Source organism: Myodes glareolus, chromosome 2, assembly GCF_982192425.1.
Source record: "Myodes glareolus chromosome 2, mMyoGla1.1, whole genome shotgun sequence".
NCBI lineage: Eukaryota > Metazoa > Chordata > Mammalia > Rodentia > Cricetidae > Myodes > Myodes glareolus.
In genome coordinates, this window is record NC_142027.1 from 9,042,096 (window position 1) to 9,067,725 (window position 25,630).

General features: G+C 46.2%; 2 protein-coding genes across 9 annotated transcripts in view; one reads left to right on the forward strand and one right to left on the reverse strand.

The window, feature by feature from the left end:
• The window catches only part of Itsn1 (intersectin 1), a 189,439-nt gene extending 171,760 nt beyond the window's left edge, over window positions 1–17,679 (reverse strand). For 2 of the 4 annotated variants that reach the window (XM_087899163.1, XM_087899147.1), the window contains exon 1: window positions 17,467–17,678. The gene's annotated coding sequence lies outside the window, so the exon portion shown is untranslated. Of the gene's footprint in view, window positions 1–17,466 lie in introns of all 4 variants that reach the window. The other 2 variants (XM_087899157.1, XM_087899151.1) reach the window with 2 other exon arrangements.
• Window positions 17,680–18,347: 668 nt separating this feature from the next.
• Window positions 18,348–25,630, forward strand: part of Cryzl1 (crystallin zeta like 1) — a 45,795-nt gene continuing 38,512 nt past the window's right edge. For 3 of the 5 annotated variants that reach the window (XR_015000655.2, XM_048422390.3, XM_048422391.3), the window contains exon 1: window positions 18,348–18,502. The gene's annotated coding sequence lies outside the window, so the exon portion shown is untranslated. The remainder of the gene's footprint in view (window positions 18,503–25,630) is intronic. The other 2 variants (XM_048422387.3, XM_085685782.2) reach the window with 2 other exon arrangements.

Below are 25,630 nucleotides of genomic sequence, written 5' to 3' on the forward strand. Positions count from 1 at the left end.
TACCTTGGGTAAGTCAGTACCAAGGTAAACCAGGAATAAGTGCCGGGCTGGTTAGAACAGGAATGGCCCCACAGATGCAAGTGTCTGAGTGCTTGGACCACATGGAGTGACACTATTAGGTGTGTCAATGTGGAAGCAGGCTCTGAGGTCTCTGATGCTCAAGCTATATCCAGTGTGGCATTCTCTTCCTGCTGCCAGCAGGTCTAGATGTAGAACTCTCAGCTCCTTCTCCAGCACCGGGTCTGCCTGCATGCCACCATTCTTCCCACCATGACTAAAACAAGTGTCATGTTAAACTCTTGTCCTTTATTGTACCGCTCTAGCTGAAGCACACAATCAGTGACATTTAGTGCACCCCAATGATGTGCAACAGTCACTTCCAGGACCTGGGAAGGAGCCCCAACACAGGGCCGCTGTCAACGCTCATTTCCATGTGAACATGGTTTCTATCTGTTGGCTGCGTGCACAGGAATAAATTCACAGGGCCATATGATGACTCCATATTTAACTACTGACGAGCAAGCGCTTGCTTTCCACAGCAGCAGCACGCGAACACTCGCAGCAATCCCCGAGGATTCTGCTGCTAGCATCTCACATTGTTTGTTGTTAAAAAAAACAGCCATTCGCGTGTGAAGGGAAATCTTGTTCTCATCATGCTGAGCATCTTTTCACGTGTCTGTTGGCCATTTGCTTGTTTTCTTTGGAAAAGTGCCTAGTCATACCTTTCCCCACTTTTTACCTGGTTTATCTTGGTAGTGTTGACTTGCGAGCATTATGTCCAGTTGTTTTCTGTGAGTATATGGAACACTTTGAGCCTATCATACATCTGGTCCTCTTCTTTCCCAAGCTTAAAGCAAATGGAAACTCTTCCAGATAATCAACAGCTGAAGAGTTAATGAGGTCTAACAATATCTTGCAAGTAAACAACACATAATGCCTCCCACTTTGTCTTAATACTTCAGGCTTGGGTTACAGGTCATGGTAAAATTGTAATTTCTTATGAGTGCTATACACTGAGGCTCTGTGCTCACAACAATCTCACATGACAAGAACTGCCATCAGCCCAGTTGGTGAGGTGCAGGCATGGTGGAGGAGGTCCTTCTGTCTTTGTGTTGCTTTCATTGGTTAATAAAGAAACTGCTTTGGGCCCTTGATAGGGCAGAACTTAGGTAGGTAGAGAAGACAAAAATGAATTCAGAGTCAGAGATACGCCTTGGATCCACCAGAGACAGACACTAGGAATTTTACCCAGTAAGCCACTGCCACATGGCAATACACAGATTAATAGAAATGAGTTAAATTAAGATGTAAGAATTAGCCAATAAGAAACTAGAGTTAATGAGCCAAGCCGTGATTTAATTAATACAGTTTCTGTGTGGTTATTTCAGGGCTAAGCTAGCTGGGTGGCAGGGATGAACAAGCAGGCCATCCTGTTACACAGGCATGGTGTAGTTAAACATGCCATGGTCCCCAAGGAGCTGCACAGCTTCTTCATTCTGCTGCCTCTTAACCTTGAAACGGTAACACGCTTTGTCCTGTTGCTTAAAATTATGCCTGTTTAGGAAAATACCAATAGCCATATTGCTGGCATGTCATTTCTACGTGCCAACCCCTCATCTCCACCCCCCTACACAAATCTTTTAAGTAACTGTTAGTTTTATAATTTGCTCTTTTATTCAAGTTCTCTCTCTCTCTCTCTCTCTCTCTCTCTCACACACACACACACACACACACACGCACACACACCAACCAAATGAGTGAGTCACCCTGATTTAGATCTTTGCTAATATTTCTGAACCAGAAAAGACTATTCAGGATGGTCTCAGCAGTACAACCAAGATCTCATCTCTTTCCCAACAGCAATTTTTAAAAGGTCCCAGGTGCCAGCCAGAGACCAGGACATCTAACAAAACCCTCAAATTTACAACACAAATTCCTATCAGTGACGGCTCTGAAAACAGAATCTAAAGGAAGGTGTTCCTCTTAGGACGAAATCTAAAAGGTACTACATCTCATGATAAAACCTATAGGAACGACTATAAAGCTAGACTTTAGCTGCATCATGTCAGGGCACCCGGCTCCACAGGGGACTCAGAACACAAAGGAACTCCTCATCATGAAGGAACTCCTCGCCATTTCTGAGCTACGGCTTCCAAACATTTCCTGTTGCTTTTTAAACTAAATGTGGGCTGAAGTCCTGAAATGTAGTTACACTGACAAAAAGTTCATTCATACCAAGTCTTGTTTCATGATATTACACTATAATTTAGGTAAATAACTTAGGTAAAAAGTTGTGTGTGTGTATGTGTGTGTGTGTGTGTATGTTTCATTTGAGTTCAACTATCCACCCAACAGCTTACTTATAAAGTCTATCATAAATTAGGGTTCTAGTTCCTCACCTGCAACATAAGGACCCTACCCTCTGTCTCACAGAATGATGGGAATGAGATAGTACCTGTGAGACGTCTGGCTGGTGCAGAGCACATTCCTGGGTAGTGACGGTCAGTTACCCCGGGATGCCCTCTAAAGCACCCTCCTTAGCCACAGAACTAATTCTCCATCCTTCACCTAAAGGTCACTTATCTGATGGACTCCAGCAGAAAATTCAGAACCTAGGGGATGTCAGGTGTGGAGGTTTGCATAAGAAATCTTTCTCAGGTTCTGGACACACGTCTTAATCCCAGCACTTGGAAGGCAGAAGCAGGTGGGCAACTGAGTTCAAGGCCAGCCTGATCTACAGAATGAATTCCAGTACAATCAGGACTATACAGAGAGACCCTGAATCAAAATAAAATGAAATGTGTCTTGGGGCTAGAGAGATGTCTGAGTAGCTACGAGCACTTGCCGCTCTTTCCAAGGACCAGAGTTCGATTCCCAGCTCCCAAGTCAGACAGCTCACAACTCAGTCACTCCACCTCCGGTGGCCTCCACATGCACCAGCACTCACATGCACATTACCTACATGCAGACATACACATGCAGCTCCGGTGGCCTCCACAGGCACCAGCACTCATATGCACATTACCTACATGCAGACATACACATGCAGCTCCGGTGGCCTCCACAGGCACCAGCACTCATATGCACATTACCTACATGCAGACATACACATGCAGCTCCGGTGGCCTCCACAGGCACCAGCACTCATATGCACATTACCCCCATGCAGACATACACATGCAGCTCCGGTGGCCTCCACAGGCACCAGCACTCATATGCACATTACCCCCATGCAGACATACACATGCAAGTAATTTAAGATAATAAAAATAATAAAAGTAAGTATTTTTAAAAAGAAAAAAAGGAATTTCTCCCCCAGCCGTGTTCAAGCCTTTGTCCCTGTGCTATTTTAGGAGACACTGGAAATTTAAAAGAGGGCCACAGGAGTCCTGTGTCAGCTGTGGGGTGAGCTGCTCTGCTCCACCACCCATTCCATACATGAAGTTCAGCTTTGCCTCACCTACAATAACAGAGCCTGAAGCCGTGGGCTGAAACCACCAAAACCGCAAAAAGAAAAAGAGCAGTCTCAGTGACTAAAGGCACTTGCAGTCCCTGTCATATCACACTGTACCTACCAATAAGTCACTCACAGCTGCCTACATCCCTGTTTCCATGGGATCCAATGCCCTCCCCTACCCTTTGTAGGCAAGGCACACATGCTGTACACATACAGACAAGCAGGTATATACACATACATGTAAATAAAAGCAGATCTTTAGAAAAATATAAGAGCTTACTACTTTGTAAGCTAATTTAAAATATAAATTTAAAAAATAGTAGTTCAAACACAAATTTCCAACATCATTAGACAATGATTCCCTCCGAATATATGGGTTATTAAAGGAAAATCTCAGTACAGGCATGGGATACCTCCCTAAGAGACACTGGTCAGGGAGGCTCTACAGGCAATTTGCCCTTGCTCTTGGTTGCCCAATAGAACCAGATGGTAACAACCTACTGCTGAAGACATACCACAAAAGGACGAAGAAACCAGGCTGGAAGTGACCTGGAAACCTCTCCCCCATGAGCTTTCCTAGGGGGACAGGAAAGTACAACTTAGACACCACAGGGGAGAAGACATCAACACTATCCCCGCAGCCAACCCGGCCCACATATACAACACTAACCTGCCAGACAGCATGTGCCCACTGGTGCATGAACCAACTCCACTTGGATTGGATTTGAGGCCTAGTCCACAGGAAGGAATTCAGGCCTGGTACTGTAAACCTGGTCAAAAGCCTGTGTGGTTCAGGGGTTATATACCCTGGGGAATGCTAAATGACATGTCATGTTTTTACTTTGGCAACTGGAAAGGTAGCTCAGCAGTTAAGAGAACTGGCTGCTCGCTCTTCCAGAGGGCCTGAGTTCAATTTCCAGCACCCACATGGTGACTCGCAACCATCCAGTTCCAGGGACTCTCTTCTGGCCTCCAAAGGCACCAGGCACACACACAATGCCAACACCCATACATATAAAGTAAATGACTTTAATAACATACATGCTTATCCCATAGATTAGTGCTACCTTCAACCTGGGCCACAGACGCATCTGCAGTGACTCACAACAGGTCAAAGGACTAGACACAAGTGTGTGGAGAGCCCAGCCCTAAGTGGGACATCAGGAGGAACTCCCGAGCCTAAGGCTCAGAGAACATCACAGAAAGGGACAGAAAGAGCCATAGGATGGGGGAAATGCTGTGCAATCCTGTCTTTAGGGCATGATATGATACAGAACCCTGAAGTCTCTGCAGCTACTACCTGCACAAGAACAAGTCAACAAGATGGGTGGTCAACATTCCAGCAGGCAGCACTAACAGGACTTAGTGGTTTCTTAGCAAAAACGGGAGAGGACGTGAAGTAGGGAGGTATGTGTTGGGGATGCTTAGGGGAAAAGGGAGAGGAGGAGCTGGCGGTACATATATGATTAAGATTCATTGTTGACATATGAAATGGTGGAAGAATAAAGGAGATTTTTAAGAACTTTTTTTTAATGGCATAGGCTCTTGTAGATGTCCTTTAACATAATGAAGAAGCTCTACCAAGTTTGGTGAAATTTTTAGCATAAATGGATGCTGAATTCTCTCACAAGGAATTTTGAAAGAACTGACATAATCGTGTAGTTTTCTACATTACAAGTGAAGGTGGTACATTGCACTGATTGGTTTTTCCAGCATTGAACCAGCCTTACATCCTGGAATAGCCTCATTTAACTGTAAGAGGGATGCTTTCCTGTTGTGATGGAATTACAGGACTGCAGACACAAGCCAGAGACTCCCAGGAGCCCTTCCCCAAGAGGTGTCACCCAAAGTTCAGCACTGGGGGTCCTAGGGAAGGGGCTTGGAGCTGAGGCTTGAGGGCTTTCTCTTCAGCCCAGGTGATGTGTCAGGCAGAGTGGGGGCAGCCAAAGGAGAAGCCCAAGGATAGAAAGATAGAGAGTCTATGCTAAAGGCAGCCGTTCTCAGAGTGCAGCGTGTGGAGTCCAGGGCTTCCCGAATCCCTCCCAAGGAGTGAAGGCTGAAGTTATTGTGACAATGCTGCTCACATATTGTTTGCTATTTCTCCGTGTTCACATTTTCACAAGAAAAATGCAGCTGACTATGACTGCTGCCATCTTTACAGAGCAGACCCAACTGTGCTTGTGGCCACTGTCTTCTTCCCTAGATCATACACTGCTTCAAAGCCATGCTCACATGAGAATATTCTTAACCAACTGGGAAATACTTTATTTATTAAATCTTGGCCTTACATATATATGTAATATTCTCATGGCTAAGTATTCAAAAACACTTACATACATGGCAGACTGAACTATGTTACATTGAGCAAAAGTATACATAATTGAGTTACCAACTAAATTATCTGCCTGGCCGGGCCTTTTCATATAATATGATCTTTATGTTAGTTTTAATGACAAGAGAAAAGACCATGGTTATTCTGACTTAATTATTTGATTAAAGATTTCTAAAGAATGGAGTGGGCATGATCCTTAGAGGAAAAAAGAAGGGGGACAACGGGGAGAAGACTTATTTGGTAAGCACAGGGACCTGCATTCAACCCTTAATTCATGTCTAAAACTAAAAAACTACTGAGGCCGGACAGAAAGAAGGCTCAGCAGTTAAGACCTCTTGCTCGTCTTATAGAGAAAATGAACTCAGCTCCCCACGCCCATGACAGGAGGCTCGCGACTCCTGTAACTAGTTTCGAGGGACCTGAGGTCTTCTTCTGGCCTCGGCAAGCACCCACACTCACACACAAATGCACAGAATGGCAAGAAGGCTCAAGGGGTAAAGCACTTGTTGCCTGGGCCTAGAATACTGAGTTTAAGACCAGCGACCCAAATGGAAGAAGAGAAATGACCCCAAAAGTTATCCTGTGACCTCCACACACTCTCTGAAGCACACGCAAAACCAAGTTCACACACACACAGAGTAAAAATAATTAATTTTTCTACTTCTTTATGTTTAAGAGTGTTTTGCTCACATACATGTGGTACTCATCTGTACCACATGTATGACAGTGCCCTTAACATCTAAAGGCACTGGATCGCCTAGAACTGAACTCATAGATGGTTGTCTGCCACCCATTGGAGCTAGTGTGACCTACAAGTTGAGGGCTCAGTCTCAGAGACTGTTTCTCCTTCACATACCAGCCTCAAGTCATACTTACTCCCAAGTTCCCATCAGTTCTGCCAGACAGAAGAGGCTTTCACCTGTCCCTTCAAACTCAGAGACTCACTAGAGTCACAGAACTGAGAAAATCACTGAATCCGCCAGAGCAGCCCACTGGGATAGACGAGACCCACCGTTCCACACCTCAGCAATCCACAGTCCAGAGCTCCCCAAGCCTGGCCACCCCAGTTTCCATCTGGAGCCCTACACTGCAGGCATGGCTGATCAAGTCACTATGTGACTGAACTCCGCTTCCGTGGCCTCTCCTCGGAGATGCTGGAGGGCTGGCAATTTCAACCCCATCAGCCAGCGGCTGTGTGGACAGCCCTTGGTCTGAGGCACTTGGCATCAACTACTCTTCCAAGAAACATTCACACTAAGGAAGAGTAGCGATAAGCATCACAGGCAGAGTGTCAGGAAGGCACACGAGACAGGAGGACAAAGAGAAAAAAAGAGAAAATGAGCATCAGACTTAAGCTCACAGAACCACGATGGAGCCCCAGCACAGTCAGGCCCTACACCTCCCTTTCTGGTGACAGAGAAGCAGGTCTCATGCTGACTCCTCGGCTGAGTAAACAAGTCCTCCCTCCCCTGATGAACTCCTCTATGCACCTCAGATGGCAAGCACTGCGCTTCCGAGACTCTGCAACACAAGGTCCTCCTGAGCACTTCTTCCCAGGCCTTGGAACAGCTGGGGACCGTTTATTTATATGTTTGCTTGTTTATCTGCCCCCACTGGAATATAAATAGAGCAAGGACAGGGACCCTGTCAGTGCTGCCCTTGCTTCTGCCACACCACCTGGCACACGGCAGTCAAGTAGGCATGGTTCTGGCTCTGCAGAGATGGGCATGAAGCAATGGAACGAAGCCTACAGAGGAAACAAGCCAAGACAGTGTCCAGCACATGGGGAAGGGAACGATCAGTTTCCAACCCTCTCTTCCCATCGTCAGGCACAAAAGTATGTGTGAGAGAGCAGCGTCCACACAAGCTACTGGAGGACAGGGCAGAGGCCCAGGCAGCAGGCAGGATCACACCCTGACAGTGAAGGTCCTTGGGACTTGAGGAAAGGCGCCAAACTTAGTAAGACATCTGACGGGCTTCAAGGAGGCTTACACAGCTAACTGAAGGGTAAGCCTTGGGTTGTGTGGCTTTCTACAGGAGCTTTAGCACAAACACAGAAAACAGAACCCAGATAGTGCAATAGGTCTAGGGATGAAAATTCAGAGATGAAATGAAATAAAATAATAATTAAAAAAAAACAAACAGGGGACAGGGTGGAGCTGAGCTCTGAGGTCCCAGGTGTACAAAGAAGAAAATGAAAGTACTAGGAAGCTGACAGCCCACGACAGGGGAAAGACCAATTCTACATGGGCTTGAAGGTCAGACCTGACTAGAGAGAAGAACGCGGAGGAGTGATGGGCACACACCTGCACGCACGCACACACACATACACGTACAGCCCACAAATGCACGCGCACCTCCCACCCCCCCACACAAAATTTCAAAAAGTTTTAGAGAAAAAAAAGACTAAGGAAAGAAGTAGTTAAAACTGGCGAACTCAGTCCTAAATCTCTCTGCCCAAGAGTTCTCTTGATCTTTATGAAAAGCAGAATGACTGCCTGCAACAGTGAGTGCCCAGAAGCGCCTATCACAAAGGTGACAATATTTCAAGACACACTGACTGAACTGGCAGCCCTTCATGTACCTGAGAGTACAAACAGGCAAGGCAACGAACATAGACTCCAGTTCTCGTGTAAACGCAGGGCCCAGTGTGTTGCCACAGATCAGGAGAGTTCATTTAGAGTTATTAATTGGCTTAATAATTGAGAGGCCCAAGGCTGCCCCACTGACACGCCTGCCTTTGGTGCCCACAGCCAACAGGTCTTCAGTCTACCACGCTGGCACCAGCACACTGGGCACCTGGGGAACCTTCACTGGTTATCTACCAACAGCACTGGAAGGTGAGACTCTCTACAGGCTTTTGGTCTTTTTGCCTTATTTATATTTCCAAAACATTTCTTCAATAAGAATGCACTGCTTTTGTTGTAAGAAAATCATGTTATTTTTTAAAACACCAAACCCCAACTATACTATCTTTTCAGCTGACGTCATCAAAACAGCCACAGAACACATAATGACTACATTAAAATTAACTGAACCAAAAGGAAAGGCAAGGTTACAATCACAGCATGATTACCCTTCCTCTGACACTAATTAACACTACAGACTGGACAGACAACTTAGTCTTCATAGAGAGCAGCCTCTATGGACACTTGCTCACAATACAGCGATTTTAAGGATCCATTTCTGTGAATTTACAGTTTCTTCCACAAAGAAAAGCAAATTAAGACCTTTCCCCTCAGAAACCACGTCCATAACCTCATTTAATGGACCATTTATGGTATAAAATAATTTTTGATCTTCATCTTACATTGCATTTTTGTCTGGGTTTGGATTTTGGGTAGTTATTTGCTCATTATGGATTTTTTTGGGTTTTTTTCTCACTACATGGCCCTTGCTAACCTGAAACTCACTATGTAGCCTAGGGTAGCCTCCATCCTCCTGCTTTAACCTCCAGAGTGCTGGGATTGTAGTTATAACCACCTTACCCGTCATCTTGGACTGCTATTTTATTTGACCAACAGTACATATGTTCCTGAAGAGAAAATGGGGTTATCTCTCAATAGATCCATCATAAACTGAAAATATCCAAAGTCGCAAATGCAACCATGCTCCTAATTTATCAAATGTCACTGCTTCATGACACAGCACACTGGAAAGTTCTCAGCTGGCCTGCCTGTGATCCAGGGGCTCACTAGGAGCATCTTACACCAAATTGCTTATTGCCAGCCCAGGAAAAATGCAGCCCGCCATTCCAAGCACGGTGCTGATGAACTCAAGCTGCCCTTCCACCACCGCAGTCAAGACATTCAACCGGACTTGTGCTAAGTCAGGATCTTATGCGATTCTCCTTCTCACAGAACTTCAAACAGCTCATTTATCTCACACTATCTGAGACCCAAAGAGTAAATTGCATTATCTGTACCAGAAAGAAAGTACAAGGCAGAAGTAACTAAAGTGGAGCTGACTTGGTATTTCTCCTGTTCTCCTCCAGACCACTCACCCTGGAAGCTGAACTCCAAAGGGAGCCTTCACGCAGAAGCAAGCCACGTGAACTGTCAATCAGCTTCCTGGCTCCTGGGGAGTCCAGACCAAGCCAGCCCTCTCTTCTCCATCTCGAGTTCACTCTGCAGCACTTGTCCGGCCATTCTACGCCACACATCAACATGCGGCTGCTGAGGGGTCTCCGTGTGTAAGCACTGGTCAAGGACACGGAACAATTCCGACGACGCTCTTTGCTCTCGTGCAGCTGGCATCCTAGTAACAAGTCCCCGAAAGCATCTTCATCCCCAGTTTCTCTAACCATTAAAAGATCTATCTGAATAGATCCAAAAGTAAGCACCACTTTCCACTGGGCACTGCTATTTGAAATCTGCTCTCGTGAGTCTAAAGTGGAAGTAAGTGGATTTTTATAAACTATTAGATGCACAGTGCATAAGCCCTTGTGATAGATAATTCACAGGGATGGTGTGCGAACGCATTCAGTGCCCCTAATTTATCAAACTCATGGACCTCCTAACAGCCAAGTGGCGCAGGAAATGTGTGCTGGAGCCAGGTTTGCAGTTCCAGCACTTGAGAAATCAGAGTGGAGGACAATCACAAGCTTAAAGCCAGGCTGGGCCAGCCTGTGCTACAGCGAGACTCTTTTTCAAAACAAACACAAAGGAAGGAAAGAAAGAAGGAAAAGATGTTTTCACTGAAAATCACTAGCTCTGAACACACAGACACAAAATAGACAGATGTACAGAGAGGGCGCCAGGCCGTTTTGTTTAAATGGCTTTATTTAAATGGCTAAATCAGTGTCTTCTTTAGCCCAGGGCATTAAAGGCAGTGACTCATAGCATCTATGTCTTACACAGATGCCATTAGAAATCAAGACTTTAAAAAAAAAGCAACCAAGAAAGAGCAGCCCAAAGTTTAGCACAAGAGGATGAGAAGCACTGCTAAGAGGAAGGCAGTTCATTTTAGCCATCAAGGATAAAACTGGCCACTTGCTAGGACCTTGTAACTTTCACATTCTAATTCAGTTGAATTCAAAATCTGCTGCATCCTTCAGAGCTCAATTCCTGGTTCCACCACTCAGTCAAGGGTGAAACATACTTGGTACCACTTCCACATAGTCTCTAGGAAGATGGGATTTGATGCTCAGCTGAAAACTCAACCCTGGGGGTCCTACCACACAGGAAGCACAGACAAACTCAGGCCAGGGAACAGAGGTTGAAAGAAGATGAATTCACACAAGTTAATTTGTTTCACATTCACTTTGTTAGGCGGCTACAAACTTTGCATCAGCAACAACACTTTAATGTCAACCCATCTTCACATTTGGTAACCTAAGATTTGCTGTTCATTTTCTTAAGGCTCTCCAAGTGGACCAGAGCATCTTTCACTCAGGCCTTGGCTGTGCTAAAGTGAACTTCTCAGCTGGCCAGCACGGAAACGCCTGGATAGGCTCCCGGTTGTCTCCCTCGTCACAGTTCTATAGCCTTGTATTCCCAAAGCAAGTCCACACAAGTAAAACTGTGTTTCCAAGGTTGACTCTCCTCTATTGCTCTAATCCTGTTTTTCAAGCAAAGCACTTTAGGAAGCTGTGAAAGCTAAATGATGAGGGATGACTGCCAGGCAGCTGCTGAGGCTTACCTGGAGCCAGCTTACATGGACAACTCTTTAGGGAATGTTTAAATAGGCTCCCCCATCCCACTCCTGCAGCCACCCACCCACTAATTACCACACACATTATTGCGTGTCAAGAAAACTCTAAGTGCCTAAACAACAAGAATCAGGGATGCAAAAAAATATTCATATGCCACCAATCAGGCCAAGAGTTTTGGACTCTGGCTAAAAGTTTCCCCATCACCTTCCTGGCTAAGCTACTTAACTTCAGTTTCCAAAGCATATTCAGAGTTTATAGAGGTTATGTGAGTTAATGCACACAAGTGCTGCAAAAGAACTTAATGTCAGCTGCTATCATTGCAGGTGCATGGATGCTCTGACATCACGCTTCACTGCAAAACATGCCAATGCTAGCAAGCCACTCTTCTTGCCACAAGACAAACTGTTCTGTACTGGCTTAGTCGCTCCAACGCGAGGAGCATGGGGTGAGACTGCCACACCACGATACGAGTGAAAACTGCTCTTTCACCTTTACATGCCACACACAGGGCTGCCCCAGTCTTGTGCAGAGAAGCTTCTTTTTGCAGGGAGTCACAGTAAGTAAAAACTGATCAAGGTGCTGAGAACAACTGACCGTTGAGTGCTGGGCCCCAGATAGGACAACTGTCACTCCCTCAGAGGTCGGCTCACATTGCAAGGCAGAGTGTCAGAGCGAGGATGGGATGGAGCGCTATGAAAGGCTTCCTGTGGGTGTGACATGGCTGCTGCAGCCATGAACTCCAGCAACAGAAGTCACTTGCACAGACTGCAGCCATCAGCATTTCATCATGGAGAGTAGTGGGGCTCGTAACCCCACTTTGCCCTGAGGAACTACTGACAAGTTAATAGTCACTGGGGGAAAGGAACTCATTTCTTAGTGGGGCAGCCACTGCTAAATTGCCCTTGCTCAAGCAGATAACCTCTCCTCCACGCCCATCCAAACAATCCTAATTAAATGCAGTGGACCTGTGCTCCTCCCTGACGTAAAAGCTGGAGGGACACTTGTTGGGAACAAGAGGGTGAGTGGCAGCGGGGTAAGAGAGGACAAGGGGGGTATGCTCAGGCATTTTACGATATGTGTCTGAAACTGTTAAAGAATAAGTGAGCTTTAAAAAGATCTTGAAGCGGGGCAGTGGAAGTGCACACCTTAATCCCACCACTCAGGAGGCAGAGGCAGGTGGATCTCTGTGAGTTCCAGGCCAGGGTGGTCTACAGAGTGAGTTCCGGGGCAGTCAGGGATACACAGAGAAACCCTGTCTTGAAAAAAAACCCAAAGCAAACAAAACTTTAAACTTTAGCATCGCCTGAGTCTCCAGCTACGCTTCTAGCATCTAGGCTTTGTAAAGCCTTTGCTGTATGTAGCGTACGCACTTGTATGTAAAGTCATATTTATCCATGTTGGTGCATGTAATCGACACTGGGATGTCTTTTCCTCAATGCTCCTCCACCTTAATTTCTGGCAACAGTCTGCTGCTGAAACTAGAGCTTGTCATTTGTCATTTGGCTAGTCTAGCCAGCAGGCCCCAGACATCGTCCATCCCCCTGCTCCTGGGGTTGAGGCTGGCCTCTAATGTGCAATGATTCTTCCGCACATCGCCATTCCCAGCTTTTATGTGGGCTCTGGGGATCTGAACTCCGGTCCTCAGGCTTGAACAGAAAGCACCTGATCCACTCAGCTACCTCCCCAGTCCCCAGAAATACACACAGAGGAATGGAAAGACAGACTGCTCCTCTAGAGTACAACCCCCAGCACCCATGTGGTTGCTCATAATCATCTGTAACTCCAGCGCCAGGGGATCTGACGCCCTCTTCTGGTCTCCTCAGGCACCTACCATGTTCATGGTTCCAAAAGATACATGCATATAAAACACTCTCAGAGAGGGAGAGAAAGAGAATGTGTCTTGCCATGTAGACCAGGCTAGCTTCTGCTGCCCTGGCATTGGAATTCAAGCACACATCAGCCATCATGCCCAGCTCATGGATTTATATTTTAACTTGTTTTCTCAACATTGAAAATCAAGTCTGTCCACGCCTATATTTGTCAATTTAATAACTCGATAATATATCACTATTGATCTCTGAGAATTTGGTCAATTTATTAGACATTAGTGTGTCATTTTTCACCCTTGTTAACAGGATCTCTGCAATGACTGGTTCTCCTTGAGTGTTTCTTTTTAAATTTTGTTTGAAATTTTATTATAAATTAATAAAATTTTCAATGTTGAAAAAACAAGTTAAAATATAAATAAATGAGCTGGGCATGATGGTTGGTGTGTGCTTGAATTCCAATACCAGGGGAGCAGAAGCTAGCCTGGTCTACATGGCAAGACACATTCTCTTTCTCTCCCTCTCTGAGACAGAGAGGAAAAGAATGAAAAGAAAAAGAAAACAGCTAGGAAAATGTTCCAGGAGTAGAGGCCCTGGGTTCAAGTCCTAGTGAGTCGGGGGGGGGGGGATTTTTTTTAAGTGCTTTCTTTTAGGCAGAGTGTAGGAAAGAATCATTGCAAGGTAGAAGCCAGCCTGGTCTACATCTAGTGAGTTCCTGGCTAGCCAAGGCTAGATAGGAACTTGAAGAAGGAAGAAGAGGACGAGGGAAGCAGACATGCGCACCAAGATCCCAGTTTTGCAACAACAGCTGTACATGAACAGTCATACGTACACGCAAAAATGATCCGGTATGCATAACTCGGGTCACGGGTTCACAGGTATTCCAGTTTCCTTGTGTTTATCTTTGTTTTTTAATTTCTCGAAATGTGATGTTTTTAAACACAAAGGCTATTAGCTATTCACTCTAAATGACTGAGATTTATTCTAAAGTAGTACAATTAAGATGGAAGTGATCAATAGATTTATCTTTATTTTATAATCACATGTGTATAATCCTTGGTAGCTTCTTAAGTAAAGTATACATATTTAGTACCAAGAAATTATCAAGAGACTTTCTTTGCAAACAGGGAGTTTCTATTTGTGACCAACAGGTAAAGCAGTACAGAAATCAAGTGATATGACCTGCGCTCTCCTTTACAAGTCTGCCTTGGGTGGTTTGGTGACTACACCTAAGTCACTGCCAATGTGTGGTAAAGCCCATCCTCTCCAGAGTTTAGCATCTTAGCTGCATAGCTCTCCCCAAGTAAACCTGTGAAAGTGAAATTGGGAAGCATACCAGTTGCCTGCATTTTCTGGAAATGATTCTTAGAATATGAGGATTGTCATCATTTATAAAAATGGCCTGTAAAATGATTAGCCACTATACTGCAACTTAAATTTTGGAGTGCTTAGGTCAACGTTCTGCTAGACTTCTTTTGGGCGTATGACCCAGAAAGACTCTGCGCTGGCTCTGAGCCAAGCCTACAGAAAGGACTAGCATACAGGGCTTGTGGCTCCTTGGGAATGCAATTCACTTGGCAGGTGAGGACGACAACACCAGGCTCATTGCAATGTGGTTCACACACTCACTCAGCCACAGCGTGAGGGAGTTCCTCCCAGCGCTATTTGAGTTTTTAGCGAGACCACAGTAACGCAAACTCTACCAGTCTTCTGAAACGTTTATCATAGCACAATTATTCCTGAAGAGCATGGTCGTTTAATAGTAGCCTAAATAACATATAAAACTTCTACCACTTGAAAAACTTGCTATCTGCTTCAGGAGAGAGACACTCAATATGATTCAGGAGAGAGTCTTAGGAGACACTCAATAAGAAAGAAGCATGCTGCCAAGGTTCTCCAAATTTTCCTGCCCTGGAGAAATTCCTAGAAAACATATTGAAAACCCTGACTACTTCCCATTGTCTGACTCTGAAGTGGAGAGACAGAAACCTGGGACGTTTATGTAAAGCTATCTATCTGAGGTCCAGGCTCCAAGATGGAGCCAGTAAGTGGAGCCATTCAAGGAGTCACTAAAAAGGGAGCTCTGACACAAACTCAACCTTCATGTAATTAACTTTGTAGAAGTCACAAATTTAGCAAACTAAAGAGATGAGAGACCAGGGATGTAGTTCAGCCGCATGGATGCAGCACTGGCCTCGCATCCCGAGGCCCAAGGTTCAAATGCAGCACCACACAGAGATGAGTATGAGACTGGGGTGTAGCTAGGCGAGAGAGCACATGCTTGGCACGCTCCCACCCCTGGCTCAATCACCAAAAGAGAGGTGAGAGTGGAGGAATTTACCATGGCCTCTCTTTTAATCTCTTCTAAGTGTCTGAAGAATGTGTCTCAATCTAGGTATTTGGGGGAAAGATAAGAAATGTCAAAGAAAAAGGAACTCACTAATCAACAGTAAAAGAAACAAAAACAGAAAACAACAAAAATGCTGAGGGACAAACATTTCAGGGACTAACTTCAGCACTCATTTTCTGCCCTATTTCACAATGCTCGGATCTGAGCGAGCTACAGGGTTCCAAAGTACATTAAAATGTGTTCATTTCCTCTCTTACTCAGGCAGAATAATAACAGTTTTGTGGCAATGCCACGGTCCTAGCAATTTCAACAGACACTTTTATTTTAGTAAATACCATTTTTTTTAACATGTCCCTACTGTGGCTTAAAAGTGTACAAAACGTCTCTAGCCTTGTCACCAAATCAGTGTCCCTCACTTCTTCATTTAAATCCCTGTGTTCTTTACATATCTCCTACAAAAGATCTTCCTTCTAGAAAGTTATTAACTCACACACACACACACACACACACACACACACACACACACAAAACGCTTCACACAGACAGCAAAAAAAAATGTACATAACAGAAACGATAACTATAATGATTGTTGAAACGTCTGCATGCTTCACGTTAACGGCGTATCCCAACAAATCCATTCCTCTTGTTAGCCGCAGTTAGAGAAGCGCCCTGTGAAGCAGCTGGCCTGCTGGCTCCTGGCCTCACATCCTGTCCACCATATAATCCATGAGCTAGCCTTCCTCTTCATCAGTTCAGCGGGATTAGTAAACTGGCCTCCCCGAAAATAGAACTGATATTTTCCAGAGGCATCTGTTCCTATGCCTTCATTATCTTGGCTATTAATAAGACTCTTTTTTATTCTGTGTTTTGGATCACCTAGGTACCAAGAGAAAGACACCAAAGATAAGCACAAAAGAACCTCATCTGGCCATAGTCTGCGTGCATTTACATTTCCAGGCTGGTTCTGTTTTCGGAATATCAATGCAGAGGGCAAAGTTGGAAACTAACATTCAAGATGCTCCCAAACACCTCTACACCCTCCAGCTGCAGCAAGAAGCCACTATCTAAAGCGAAGCGTCTAGTCTGAATAACAACAATAGATTGCTCATCGGCAAGGGGGATCAGCGAAGTTGTCTTCCAAACCAAAGGCAAACAGAAGTGAAGGGCGGTCCAGCCAGCTCCTCCTTGCTTTTCTTTTTCTGGGAATCCGGATTGCATTTCCTGGTCGTCGTCCCCCCCACCCCAAGAAGGGACCGCAATTGTGCCCTGGGTCCACAGCAGAAACCCGAGTCAGTGCGTGCGCAAAGGAGGGCGAAGCGGCCAGCCCCGGGGACGCGCTCTTGTTGCAAGGGGAGCCGCTTTCTGTTAAATACCATCAGAGGCAGCCCCGGCCGCATCACTTCGGGCCGCCGAACGGCATTGACCGCCCTTCACTGACAGCGTATTCCAAGCAGGCGCCAGAGAAAAAAGGATGAGCCGGGGACTCGAGGCCGGGGGGACCGGCGGGCGGCGCGATGCCGCTCCCCCGAGCTCGGGATCCCGGGAGGCCGGGCCGGCCCGCCACCCTCCGGCGGCCGAGGGCAGAGGGGTCAGCTGTGGAAGGACCGCCCGCCGCGATCCCCCTCGAGAGCACCGGCCGCCGCTGCGGACGCCCATTCAGCCCGAGCCCATCCCGCCGTCGCCGCCGCCGCCGTGGCCCGCCCGCCCCGCTGCCCCCGGGAGGATGAGAAAGACAAGGCAGCGAGGCGACGGCGGCCGCGGGGACGCGCGCCCGGCCGCAGGACCCGACCCCGGGCGGCCAACGCCGACCCCCGCCCGCGCGCCAGGCCGCCCGCGTCAGCTCCTCACCTCATCTCCGGGCGGGTGCGCGCGGCCGCCCCTCGCACAAATCAGTGCAGCCCGCACGCCGCGCGGAGGAACGCAGGGTCCGCAGCCGCGCACACCATCCCCGCCCGCCCGCCTGCTCCCGGCCGTCCCGGAGCCCGCTCGGGATGCTCCCTTGCGAGCCGCCGTACTACGGAGCAACCAAGCTGCGCGCCCTCCCCGCGCCGCTCCAGTCCTCTCGCCCTCCTTCGCTCCTTTGCTCCCTCGCTCCCGCCTATCTCCTCATCTCCCTCCGCCGCCTCCCCCCCCCACCCCGCCCACTTGCCAGCCCTCCGTCCCGCCCACAGATGGGCGTGGATAAACACCTGCCAATCGGACGTCGGAGGCCACGCCTCCTATCCCTCCCCTATATCTGACCACGCCCACTGGGTGGGCCAAACTAGGAAAAGCCAAAGGAAAGAGAGGAGTACAGAGTGGCAGCCAGATAAACCAATCAAGTGTTTCAGAGAGCCTTTTTTTTTCCTTTTCTCTCCCTGGTCTCGTCCCAAGAAGGTGTAACTAGAGGTTTCTGGTCTGTGCATGTGGAGATTTTTGTTTCACGATTTGGTTCTTTGCTCTTTTCTGTGCGCGACAGTAGCTAGGTTATATTCAAGTAAATTGAAGGTTTTGCGGAAAGAATGTGGAAACAAGAGGCGAAGCGAGACAAAGACTGAAGAAAGATGGTAGGGGTACAGTTGGAATGAGGAAGGGTGTGGCCTTTTATTGTAATTTGCATAAAACGGAACCCTTCTCGGCAACACCCAACTTCTCCCATTTATTGGTAGTCCTTGGGGTGGTGCCTTGCCTCTCTAAGGAGAGGAGCATGCCGGGAGTTGTAGTTCCGGGTTCGGTTGCTATGGCATTCGTCACAGCCTTCCCCAGGTCTGTCGTCCTGCGGTGTGACGGGCAGTCTGGCCAATGACAGTACTATTTGGGCTCGAGAAGGCGGGCTCTCTGCAGAACCACTGGGAAGGTGGTGGTGGCCGCGAAGGCGCTGGCGGTTGAGGTTGCTCGGAGGCAGGTGAGCTAGGAAAGAGCGGTGTGTGTCTCGGGAAACGGGACTTTTGGGCGAAAGATGGAGAAAGGCCTGAAGGAATTGTCTAGCCCTGGGGTGGGGGGTGGGTATGTGCTTCCCATCCCAAGCCGGCCTCAGAGCGGCCGCGGCTCAGGCCTAGCTTGTCTGAGGCCGCTGGGGTGGTGGGGCGGGGGTAATACTAGAGTTGACCGACAATTGCTGACCCTGGCTGGGTTTTGACTGTAGATTGATCTTTGCTTCGTCCTCCGCGTTTTTGTACGCAAAGGTCTAGAATTGCGTTTCTCTGGGGCTGAATCCCCCCCGCCTCCCTCCGCAGCTGCTTCTGCCTATAACTGTTTCTGATGCTTTCTTTCTCCGTTACTACTTCCCTCTCACCCTTTCTTACCCTTCTCTTTGCCTTTCCGGTAAGCAGTTTCCTAAATTAAGGGTGGGTGTTCGCTGTGATGTGCCCTTGGGTCAGGAATCCTCAGCTTCACTGAGCTGTTCAGTGGAATACTTGACGCGTTTGAAAGATTATCCCAGGGTCGTGAGGAGGTGCAGATAGGGATTCTGGATCTAGGCCTGATGGTTCGCATTTGTTTTGTTTTGTTTTATTACTTTATTTTGTGTATCTGCATTTTTTTAAATAAGCTCCCAAGTGTTGCTAGTCCACAGTAACTGTGTTTTGCATTGCCTGTTCAGAACAAATGTTCTAGGCACTTAGGTGCTTTTAGATTTCCTGGGAGCCACATTGGACAGTGAAAAGAACACATGAAATCAATTTTATGTTTCACTTAAACCAGTATATCCAGAAATTATTTCAGTTAAAAGGAAATGTTTAAACGAGATATCCTCGGCTTCACAGATCTGGTGTGCATTTCACCCTGACAGCGTTCCTTCATCCTAACTGCACACTACACACACCACCTGTGGCTGTTAGCTGCTCTACACGTCCAGACGACACAAGGAACCATGGTAGCACTCAACAGTGTTAATAATGTGATTGCCAGTGACCAACCCTTTGCTGCTCTTTCAAGATTTGGTGCTGAGCTTACACAAGTAGTAGAAGTAATTAATGTTTGTTAAAAGCCAGCTTTTGTAATGTGTGCTTTGCATACCTTCCTCGGCCCTGTCAGCATCCTGTTGCTGGTCTCTTAGGAGTTCTAAAGTTATTACTGCCTTTCTGACTAATTTCACTTCATCCCTGCTTCTGTTCCAGCATGTACGAGGGGATGAGGTGCTCATAATTGAAACAGTGTTCCCCATATAAAATCAAGCTGCCCAAGGCTGGACAGCTGGCTTGGGTTAAATCCCATGTTATGCTCCCTAGGACCATAGTTCCCAGCATCTATGTGGTGGCTGACAACCGCCTATAACTCTAGTTCCAGGGGATCTGAAACCCTTTTCTGGTCGCCAAGGTCACAGGGCACACAGGTGATATGCAGATGTACATACATATAGACAGAACTTCATACATATAAAAGCCCATCCACATAAAAGTTTTTTAAATTTTTTTAAATTAAGATCAAGCTGCCTCACCAGGCATGGTGGCACACACTTTTAATCCCAGCACTTGAGAGGCAGGGGCAGACAGATCTACGTAGCAGGTTCAAGAACAAGCAGGACTTCATAGAGACCCTGTCTCGAACAAGCATAGATGAAGCTGTCTGATTGGTAGTTATACAGTTCTCCACATTCCTCGGTCACGGGCCGAGGTGGAAGCCTGAAGGGGATGCTGGAGTCTCTGGACTGGTACCGTACCCTGGACAAGAAAAAGAATGAGTCTTGATTCGTTCATATGCCTCTCTGAAGAAGGAAGCTGGGAAAAGCTTAGAAACACATAAAATGCTTCTCTATGGGGTCACAGTGTTTCCTTCCTAATTGTGTAGGCCTGGAATCCCACCTAGGCCTCCAGCTGAGGCAGGAAGATTGACACTCAGGGCCAGCCTAGAAACTTAGTGAGACTGTCTCAAAAAAAGAAAGAAGTGTCATGGACACAGAATTTTCTGGTTATATTTGTGTGACCTCTTCCTGTCTCAGTAGCCAGTCCAGGCTGGCTGGCCTCAGCCTCCCCAGAACTGATGGCGGATTGTACACCTTTTGTAGACCTACTATAACCCTGAGCTGAGAACTCAAAATGTACATGAAAAAATAATTTATTCCATTTTTATATATTATGATAGACTTCATGAGGTTATTTCCGCTTTCAATTTGTTCTCCCATAGAAAGTTCCAGGACATTTTTATTAGAGTTCAGAGAAAAACATAATATATCTTAGGTGAAAAGCCTGGCAGCCCCCGGGTGGAGAGATGTAGGAAATTCATGTCTTCTGGGTTAGATGGAGAGTAGAAATAGAGCTGGCTACCAAGAAAGGAGGTGGGCTACTGAACTAAGGGAAGAGCACCAAAAACCCGCTCTCATTTTTAGTAGATACGGAAGTCAAAACTAGAGTTTGTATCTCACATCTAAATGTTTCTTGAGGCCCCTCCATGAGCTGACAAGTTAAGCAATCGTTTACAGGTTGCTGGGATGTAAATAGGCAAAGGTTTTCTTACTGGACTGGTGTAACATAAGGGCTGGCTTGTTGGGGTTTTTGTCCCTCCCAGTACCCCAACAGCCGGCAAGCAACAAAGAAAATCACACACAAGACTCCATAAGTTTATACCAAGAAACCATGATTTACTCTATTCTTTCCCAAGCTTTCTCAAGCTTTTTGTGGATTCAGTTATCCACGTCTGGGCGCCATATGTAGAATGGAGCTGTGGGCAGGCCTGCTTTTCATCCTGCCCGGTTCCCGCACAGCTAGCTTAACCCCAGAAATAATAACACACAAATTGTATTCATTTAAGCACTGCCTGGCCCATTATCTCTAGAGAGTTAGTTACTGACTAACTCTCATATCTTGATATTAACCCATTTCTATTAATCTGTATCACACCACGAGGTGTGGCTTACCGGGAAAGATTCAGCATGTCTGACCTGGTGGCTGGCTCCATGGCGTCTGCCTCATAGCCCTCTTCCCAGCATTCTGTTTTGTTTACTCCGCCTACCTAATTTTCTGTCCTATCAAAGGGCCAAGGCAGTCTCTTTATTGACCAATGAAAATAACACAATAGACAGATAACCCTCCTCCATCAGACTGGGGGGAGAAAGACTAAGAGATTAGGGGGACCCTCAGTGACCCGTGCCCTCTCTCACCTCCCACCTGCAGAGTCCCCGTCACTCTATGGAAAAACTTCATTCATCACGCCATTTTCTCCCTTTGACCCTAGGTTCACAAAGTGTGACGCCAGGACACTAATTCAGAAAGCTAAATGAGAGATTAAGTTTCTGTGTTCTAGATCATGCCATATTAAATGGCCATACACGGAGAAACAGTCTGGGAGATAATGACCCCCCACCTTTCCAGTCAACCCCCTCCCACCCCATGCTGTATTGACAAGGATGTATCTAATGTAAGAAATCATAGGCGTTTTTTATTTTATGTGTGTGGATGTTTGGGTACCACATTCGTGTCTGGTGCCCTCAGATGGTAGAAGAGTGCATCAGATCCCATGGAACTAGAGTTCCAAATGGTTGTGAGCTACCATGTGGGTGCTGAGAATTGAACCTAAGTCCTCTGGAAGAGCAGCCAGTGATCTTAACCACTGAGTAACCTCTCCAGCCCTGAAGTCGTACACTCTTAAGTGAAAATCAAGTTACTAAACTATTGGTCTCATGGAGGAGGATGGGAGAAGGTATTAACATTTTCTATTGGAATTTCTCTTGTGAACAGGCGTTTGACAGGCGCCTCCCTGCTCTGTGGGCCTATACTGAAAACATGTTAAGTAGATAAAGCAACCATTTGACATCTCTTAAGCACACACTCTGCTTGCTTAACTTAAAACTGTTGCGTGAATTCTAGTTGGTTTTAATAGAATTTAATTCAATTCTAGTTGAGTCAGATATAGGGGTTAGTGCTGAAAGACCAGAGAAGCAGGGCAGGCAGCCACCGGTTCTTACCTCTCTCAGATCCTCAGACCGAATGACCAATTAGAAACCGCAATACATATAACTTTTCTGCCTCTCAAGCTATCTTTAGTTCTCAGGTTGCGTAAAATGTCGGACTGCAGGTCTCCATGTGTAAAGTCAGTCAAGTGTGACTGGATGATATTCATAGAGCTGTACTTTGCCAGCTGGTTGACTGCACGACCCCGTAACCCCAGCACTTGGGAGAGGAAGGCGTAAGGTACAGGAGTTCAAGGTCCTTCTTGGCTGTGGAGAAGTTTGGAACTAGCCTAGGCCACATGAGACCCTATCTCAAAAAATTAATAATAACAATAATAATAGTAATAGAAATTGTTGTAATTAGAAGAGACCTCAAACACCATCTGTCCCACTCGCCTGACACTTAAATCCCTATAACTGTATCCAGCCCATTTAAGTTCTAGGGATAAGGATTACATAGCTTCATTTTTCTTTTTTAAATTTAAATTAAAGGCAGGTATGATGGCTCATGCTGGTGATCTTAGCACATAGAAGATCTTTGCAAATTCAAGTCCAGCCTGGTCAGCATAGTGAATTCCAGGCCATCTAGGGCTACCCAGCTAGACTTTGTCTTGTAAATACCTAAAACATACAGTGAAACATTCTTACAGGGGTCTGGAAAAGCAGCTCGGTGGTTATGGCAGCAACTGCTCTCCGTTAAGTGGTGGGTTCGATTCCCTGCACCCACGTGGCAGCTCACAGTCACGTGTAATTCTAGTTTCAGTGCCGCCTTCTGGCCGCCATAGGCTCCTGCTCACAAGTGCCGTACTGCCACACAAACATCCACACACACGGAAATAAAAATTGTAAAACGTCGGTCTTGCCAAATGTGGTGGTGTTCACCTTTAATCCTAGCATTCTGGAAGTAGAGGCAAGCGGATCTCTGTGAGTTTCAGGATAGCCTTTTCTGCATGGCAAGTTCCAGACGACCAGGGCTGCACACAGAGACTCTGTCTCAAAAAAAAAAAGTAAACAAACATAACAAAAAAACTTTTTTTAAAAAAAGTTCTTACAGCACATTATTTATTTGCTGGACTTGTTGTGACTTGGCTAGGACGAAGCCACTCAGACCGTCCTGTAAGGGACTTCCAGCGGCATGCCCCTTGACTCTGTGGTTGATCTTGGGACGCATTTGTCCTGAAAGTGTAGGTACAGGCTCATGTGCAGAGGTTCATTTGCAATCATTAGCAGATGAACACCTTGGGGAGCAGAGTGTAGCAGGGGGTGACCAGTGTAGTCCGTGTTGCCCTTACAAGTGGAACCATCTGAAATCCCAGCCCTTGGCTCTGCAGACATCCCCTGGCACAGTCCTACCTTTATTAAGTACTTCTTGAAGTACTTATAGTTGGGTGTTTAGCGTATGCCAAGGTGTCTCTCTATTTGCATAGCCGAATCTTAAGCCAATGTCCTAGTTTTCTGCAGATTTAGCATATTTAATATATGGCTTTATAAACATTTAATTAAAATATTGCTAAAGTAATCCTCAGTTTATAGATTTATTTTCAATTCTGATATACTTAAAAAATGCCGGCTCTATATGCTTCCTGCAAGGCATTTCAGTCTACCTACCTTTTTTTAAATTTTTTAAGATTATTATTATCACTGTTTTATTTTACGCATCTGGGTGTGTTGCCAGAACGTAGTCTGTGTCTGTGAAAAGCACTGGATCCCCTAGGACTAGTTTCAGACTAGTTTCTGTGAGCAGCAATGTGGTTGCTGGGAATTAATCTGGTCCTCTGCAAGAGCAGCCAGTGCTTTACAAATGAGTCATCTCTTCAACCCCTGCCATCCTAAGTCTATTTGATATCACTGGCAAGCTTTATAAGGCAGATACAGTAGATGAGGAGTTCAAGAGTAGCTAAGGCTGGACAGTTGGTGCAGTGACAGCCTGGGCTGCACAGGAAGACTCTTTTCTAAAAGGAAAGCATGTCAAAAATTTAACTGTTGTGCTAGGGATACCACACTCATATGACACATATGAGGTCCTGTTTTGTCCCCAGCATTGCGAATAAATAAATTATGTAGCATTCTTTTGATTTAGCAAAGTTTTATATTAGGTCATATAATTTTCAAATTATACAATGATCTTGGAAATGCCAAGGTACACATTTATCTTTAACTTCTAATTTTATCACAGGTACAGTTATTTTCTATGTGCAAATATCTTTAAATTCAGTAAAAATTTTATTAGTGAACAAGTCTTTTGTTAACCTGGGCAGTGCCTAAGAAGCAATGTGGGCCTTAAATATCACCCATTCTATAATATTTTTAGTGCTAAAAACTCAAAATTCCTATTTTTTGAGGAGACAGGGAAGTGATAGGATTATAAAACAAATATTTCCTGATTTTGATTTTCATACGTCTACACTTGAAAAACAAAAACAAGCAAACAAAACAACAGGCCACCTTTCTCAGGGCGGAGGGATGGCTCAGCAGGAAGAGTGCATCCTGCCCCTGTAGAGGACCCACGTTCCATTCCCAGCACACAAAGGGGCTCCACTGCCTGCAAGTCCAGCTCCAGAGGATCCAAGACCCTTTCCTGTCCTCTGTGGCATTTCACACACATGCACAAACACACACACACACATAATTAATTGGTAAGTCACATTTACTTATTGTGTGTAGGTATGCCGCATGTGCATATGCAGGTCAGAGGACAACGTGGGCCAGCGGTTTATTCCTCCACCCTGGGGACTGTAGGACCGAACTATGTCCTCCACCCTGGGGACTGTAGGACCGAACTATGTCCTCCACCCTGGGGACTGTAGGACTGAACTATGACCTCCACCCTGGGGACTGTAGGACTGAACTATGACCTCCACCCTGGGGACTGTAGGACTGAACTATGACCTCCACCCTGGGAACTACAGGAGTGAACTTGTCATGCTTGATAGCAGATGCCTTGACCGGCTAAGCCGTCTAGCCAGCCCATGGAAACACATAATTTAAAATATTTTTTTAAAAATACCTTTTCCGGGGGCTGGAGAGATGGCTCAGAGGTTAAGAGCATTGCCTGCTCTTCCAAAGGTCCTGAGTTCAATTCCCAACAACCACATGGTGGCTCACAACCATCTGTAATGGGGTCTGGTGCCCTCTTCTGGCCTGCAG